The 5,925-nt window shown below is 46.5% G+C and overlaps 1 pseudogene; it reads right to left on the bottom strand.

The window, feature by feature from the left end:
• Positions 1–2,210: 2,210 nt before the first annotated feature.
• Positions 2,211–5,925, bottom strand: part of LOC109378256 (60S ribosomal protein L10-like) — a 10,488-nt pseudogene continuing 6,773 nt past the window's right edge.

Here is a 5,925-nt window from a genome sequence, read left to right as displayed (position 1 = left end):
CCTGATTCTAAATATTGATAGAGGTTGAGAAACCTCTGAGAATGTTGCTAATCACTTCATCCTCTAAGATGTGTGTCTAATCTTCCCATCGCCCTTAGGCGCAGGTGTGACCCTTCACATCTTCCAAGTGGGTCTAAGAAGATCTGAGAAGAGAAATGATCTGCTCAATTTCACCTAGCCAGCTAGGGGCAGAGCTGGAATTTCAATCCAGATTTTTTTTCCAAGATTTTATTGTGGAATTGGGGAAAAGGAACAGCCAAGTTGCTGTCCTTCAATCTTAGTTGTGGAGGGCTCAGCTAGCTCAACTCCAAGTCCAACCACCATCTGGCCACTCATCGGCAGCTCACGGCTGCTCAGCTCAAGGTGCCGTGTTCAATCTTAGTTGTAGGTGAGCGTAGCCCACCACCCCATGCGAGAGTCAAATTGGCAACCTTGTTGTTAGGAGCATGTGCTCTCACCAGCTGAACCATCCTGCCACCTGTTGGCAGCTCAGCGGCAGCTCAGCTTGGGTGCAGCTCACTGGCCCTTTGGAAATCGAACTTACGACCCTGTTGTTCAGAGCTCGCACTCTTAACCAACTGAGCCACTCGGCCAGACCCCGGGTCCTCATTTTAAACTGTGTGGACCATGATTCTGATTAATTAGGGTGGGATGTGATGTTCGAAAGCCATTTATATATTAAATAGTCAGCAGAGCTGGGATTCAAATCCAGATCAAGCTGGCTCAGGATATCATCTCTCTCTGGTTCTAACCGTATTATCTTTACATCCCTGGAGGACCGTAAGCCCACCCCTGGCTTCACACCCATGACCCCAGACCACTCACAGGCCACAGTCAGATAGATCTGTTCACTTCTTTGAGGAAACCCTAGGATGTTTTCCAGCGCACACTGAAGTATCGTGTCGTAGCGGCTGACCTTGTGAATGATGAGGGTCTTGCCATCTGAGGAAATTGTCATCAGGTCATTGCTGAACACCAGTATGCCATCCACATACCACGTGATATTAGTGGCATTGGTGTGGCAGAAGGCGGCCACAGCATCCATGTACTCAACCACAGAGGTGGTGTTGGTTGAGATGCCTGGGTTGCTTTCCTTTTCTGAGTGAAGCAGGAGAGGATCAGAGGTAGGGTCTGCCTCTTCAAGCTCTGCTTATCTCTGAGGGGGTGGTTTTGGGGGTATTTTGGGGAGAAACCAAGAGTTGTAAAATTAGGTCTGGGGTCTTGGCAGAGGTATGTGGCCTAATGGTTATTTCTGAACTCCCAGGTCAGAACACCACCCCCACTCAAGGAGCTGTGGGTAGAATTTGAGTGATTGGTGGTATTTGGACTCTCCATAATAGTTGCTCCGATTGTCTGAGTCCCATTTACTTTACAAATACTCCCTCTAACCTTACAATGAACCACAATAGTAGACACTACCCCCATTCTACAGATGAGGAAGCTGAGGACCACAGAGGGAAGACAAAGTTCCAAGGCCATGCAATATATACAGGTGGGACTGTGACTCTTTTCTAACCTGTAGAATATGGCCAATGTGAGGGCTGTCTGTCCCATAACTACCTGTGTTAAATAAGACTCTGTCTCAGCAGACGAGGGAGATTTTGGCTGACCTTGAAAAAAGAAGCAGCCCTGATGTGAAACGCCTGCGTATAGAGCCACACTTGAGAACACAGCCATGGCCAACATTTATGAGTCTCAGAGCATAGGATTCAGCTAAGCCACGCCTGAAATTCCAAAGGCTGCATCTGGGTCTGGAAACATCCATGAGCTGCAGTGGGTCCTCCTGGTGGAGGGATCGCTCCAGATCCTTTGCCCCTTCACCCACCTGTGTCGGGGACTCCAGCTGCTGTGTCCCCGGCCTTGAGCTGTTGTGTCTCCATCTGCTTCCTGCCTCCATGGTTGGATTCTGCACCACAGAAGGGAGGGGCTAGGAGGAGGGACTCTGGGGAGTCAGTTGTTATCTTTATTACTTTGTGCTACCTTTAGATTATTATTATTATTATTATTATTATTAACTTATTTACACTATTCTGTCTAGGTTACAAAAAGAAAAAAAGAAAAAGAAGTCTAACTTTTAGTAAAACTAGAAAACACCAAACAGGGCAACAAGCATGAGACGTCAAGGTTTTTATTTATTATTTATTTACTTATTTATTTCTGACAGGAAGTATAGTTTATTGGTGGGTGTAAAGAAGGGGCAGTGCCAAAACTCATAAGTTCAGGGCCCACCATTTGTCCAGGGGGCCACGATTAGGGATGTATTTGACCCCATAGCCATCCAGGACGAGCCGCTTTTTAGCCACCAAGTCTTCAAACTCTTCCGCATTAAACTTAATAATTCCCCACTTCTTGGAGATGTGGATCTTTTGGCGGCCAGGGAACTTGAACTTGACCCTGCGTAGAGCCTCAATCACACGCTCCTTGTTCTGCAGCTTGGTGCAGACGGACATGATGACTTGCCAATGTGGATCTTGGCAACTGTGCCCTGGGGTTTCCAAAGGCACCCCCATACCTGTCTGGAGTCTGTCAGCGCCAGCACAGGACCACACCTAGTTGATGGGGCTGACGTAGAAGGGGTGGAGCCACTCTTGGATGTGAAAGCCATCTTTGCCACAGCTTTTCACCAGCACTTGTTGGCACAAATACGGGCGGCCTCCAGGGCTTTGGAAGAGAGCTGCTCATATTCATCAGACACCATGTGAACACAGAGTGGGAACTTTTGCCTTCCTCCACCCCAGATCAAAGATGCAGATCTTGGCATCAGAGACTCCTCTAAAGGAGTGAGACTCTGGGTGCGGCTTGTTCTTACAATACAGTAACATCGGGCGGGGCGGCGGCCCACAGCGACACCAGGACCTTCAGTGGTGCACGAAGGGGAAAGAGGACGTCAGGCTTTTCAAACGTGTGTCTTGTTTTTCATGTTTCCTGAGCAGTGTTGAATTTCTAAACCACATTGTCCCATTTGACAGCCGGCTGCTTTCCCGTTCAATAGATAGTGTACCGTAGGGGTCCCCCTGGTACCTGACTATTCCCTTAGATGGCCATTTGGGTGGCCGCAGGGCATGCTAGTATCTGGCTGAACCAAAATTTATAGAACCATTTCCTTTGATGTTGGACTTTTAGACGCTTCCTAAAATTCAGCATTAGNGAGAGAGAGAGAGAGAGAGAATTAATTTGAAAAGCACCAAGTCTATTCAACTGAGAAAGGAAAAAAATAATAATTTTAATAAATGGTGGTGAACAAGTGGATCAAGTTTTGGGGAAAATGAATCTTATCAATTATATAATTGGTTTATATAACTGGAATCATACAGTATGTACCCTTGTGTCTGGTTTTGTTTTCTCTCAGTATTACGTTTTTGGAAATTCATCCATGCTGTTGTGCATATCAGCATTTTTTTCTTTTTATTGCTTAGTGGGATTCCACAGCATGAGTGTATCACAGATTGTTTACTGATTTTTCTACTGATAAACATTTGGTTTGTTTCCAGCTCTTGGCGATTATGAATAAAGCTACTTGCAAACATTTGTACATGACTGTGTCAACGTATGTTTTCATTTCTCTCAAGTGTTGGGGTCAGGGCTAAGAGGAGACAATGAGGTCAGAGTCACATGTTGGGAGCTCGAGGGTCCCTGGGACCTCCCTGTGGGGACCAGAATCCATCAGGCAGCTAGATGGATGGATGGTCTGGCGTGCAGGAGGAAGGTAAGGACTAGAGATGGACAATGGGAAACATCAAGGGGCCCAATAGTCCTGATAATGAGTACCTGTTGCTGTGGGTTAAATTGTGTCCCCCAGGGAGCTATATTCAAGTCTTCACCCATTGAGGTACCTGTGACTACGATTTTATTTGGAGAGGGAATCCTTGCAGATGTAATTAAGCTATTATGAGGACAGACTGCATTGGGGGTCTAAATCCAGTGACTGGTGTTCCCCCCACAAAAAGGGAAATGTGGACACAGAGACACAGGCAGGGAAGAAGGCCAGGGGACAATGGAGGCAGAGATGGAGTTATGACACCATAAGGCAAGCACTGCTGAGGATTTCTGGTAACCACCAGAAGCTGGAAAAGGCAACAAGGATTCTTTCCTAGAGCCTTCTGAGGAAGCATGGCCCTGTGAAAACCTTCATTTTGGCCTTTTAGCCTCCAGATCAGTGAGAAAATAAATGTTTGCTGTTTTAAGGCACCCAGTTGGTGGTAATGTGTCACAGCAGCCCTAGGAAGCTAATACATTTGCTCAGCACCTTCATATATCCTGTCTCATTCAATCCTCACAGGGGATTGGGAGGGTTGCGCTATCCCTACATTACAGAGGAGCTTTGGGTGAGCTGTTCAAAGCCACACAGGCCTGCAAATGGAAAGACTGTTGCCACGCAGCTGTCCAGCTGTCGGTCCCCCCTCGCTTAACCCTAAACTGACCCTTTTGAGGACACTGCTCATACACCTTGTGTCTCCCTGTTTGGCCCTAAAAGATGGCTGGTTAATCAGTGACAGGTAAGATCCCTCAAGGGAGGAACAACCTAAGACAGTCACAGTTGCATGGGGGCCATTAGGAGAAATCTCGGGGCTGATCAAGGTGGGCATGGGCCCTCACCCGCCCCCAAAGAAACTGAAGGTCTTCTGCCCTTTTAGCTACATTCCTTCTCTCAGCCTGCTTGGGAAGTGACCTGATGATCTGTCCTCAGAATAATAATCTTATCTTCCTGGGGTCGTATGCATATAGGGTGTGTGAAGGCAGAGCATCTGTCTTATCACTGTGGGCAGACTCTGGGTAATAGCAGCTTGCAGGCACGGGTAATCTGGCTTAAGCAAGTTCTCAGGAATGAGACTCACAGACTGTGGAGAGAACAATGCTACTTCCGGGTAGGTGGAAAATAAAAGCAGCGTGTTGGCCCAATTCGGGCTCTTAGTCCACCAGGCTGGAGACCCTTGGCCCCTTGCTCATTTAACTATTGGCTGCTGTCTCTCTGTTTTTTTCTAGCTGACCCTTCCTGCCACCTGCTGGCAGCTCAAGGGCTGCTCAGCTGGTGCCTGGACTCAGAGCTCGCATTCTTTCTCTTATTTCTTAACCCTTCGCCACCCCCTCTTGTTCTCCCACTGCCCATGTCACGCGGGACATGACTAGGGACCAGGATGAATCCAGTTATATGACCCCAGTGCTACAAGGGGGTCTTCATCAGTGAACCCTGGGGGTTTGCCTTGTTTCCAGGCACTGTCCTAAGTGCTTTGTGAGCATTCAAAGCAGTGATGACCATAGTGCTAGGCTGACTGTCCACACTTTCATAGATTCAGCCAGGAAGGAGTCTTTGTCTCTCTGCCCCTCCCTCTCTCCCTCTCTTCCTCCCTCCCTTCCTCCTTCCCCCACACCCTCCCTTCCTGGCTCCCTCCCTCCCTCCCTCACTTCCTCCCTTCCTCCCTTCCTCCTTTCCTTCCTTCTGTAACTGCCATAGTGATGAATAAGTTTGCTTACATGCTTTCAAACACACACATAAAGACAGCTCAGAAAAACGTTTCAGAAATGGCATTATGAAGTCTGAGTTAACTTCATACTTTTAACTTTATTGGTGTGTTTTTTTATTATAAAGGCAATGCATACACTCTGTGAGAAAAAGACACTTTAGAATATAAAGTAAAGCATAATGAAGGCAATTAAGACGGCACTGTTAATAGTTAACATTTCCCACAATTTTTCTGCAGATTATATATATATATATATATATATATATATATATATATATATATACACACATACAAAAGTGTGTGTACACATAAACCTGTGGAAGACACACACTGTACATATTATATCTAAATCAATCAATTAATCTGTACTTTTTATGAGGTCAGACAATTAAGTTTGCAAACTCATCCTAGAAAAACTACAAAAAGTGCTACATACCTCATTGCTGAATATCACCACAGTCAC

The sequence above is a fragment of the Hipposideros armiger genome, unplaced genomic scaffold (assembly GCF_001890085.2).
Source record: "Hipposideros armiger isolate ML-2016 unplaced genomic scaffold, ASM189008v1 scaffold_1842, whole genome shotgun sequence".
Taxonomy (NCBI): Eukaryota; Metazoa; Chordata; class Mammalia; order Chiroptera; family Hipposideridae; genus Hipposideros; species Hipposideros armiger.
The sequence above is the reverse complement of the archived record's forward strand: the minus strand, read 5'-3'. Positions and strand labels throughout refer to the sequence as shown.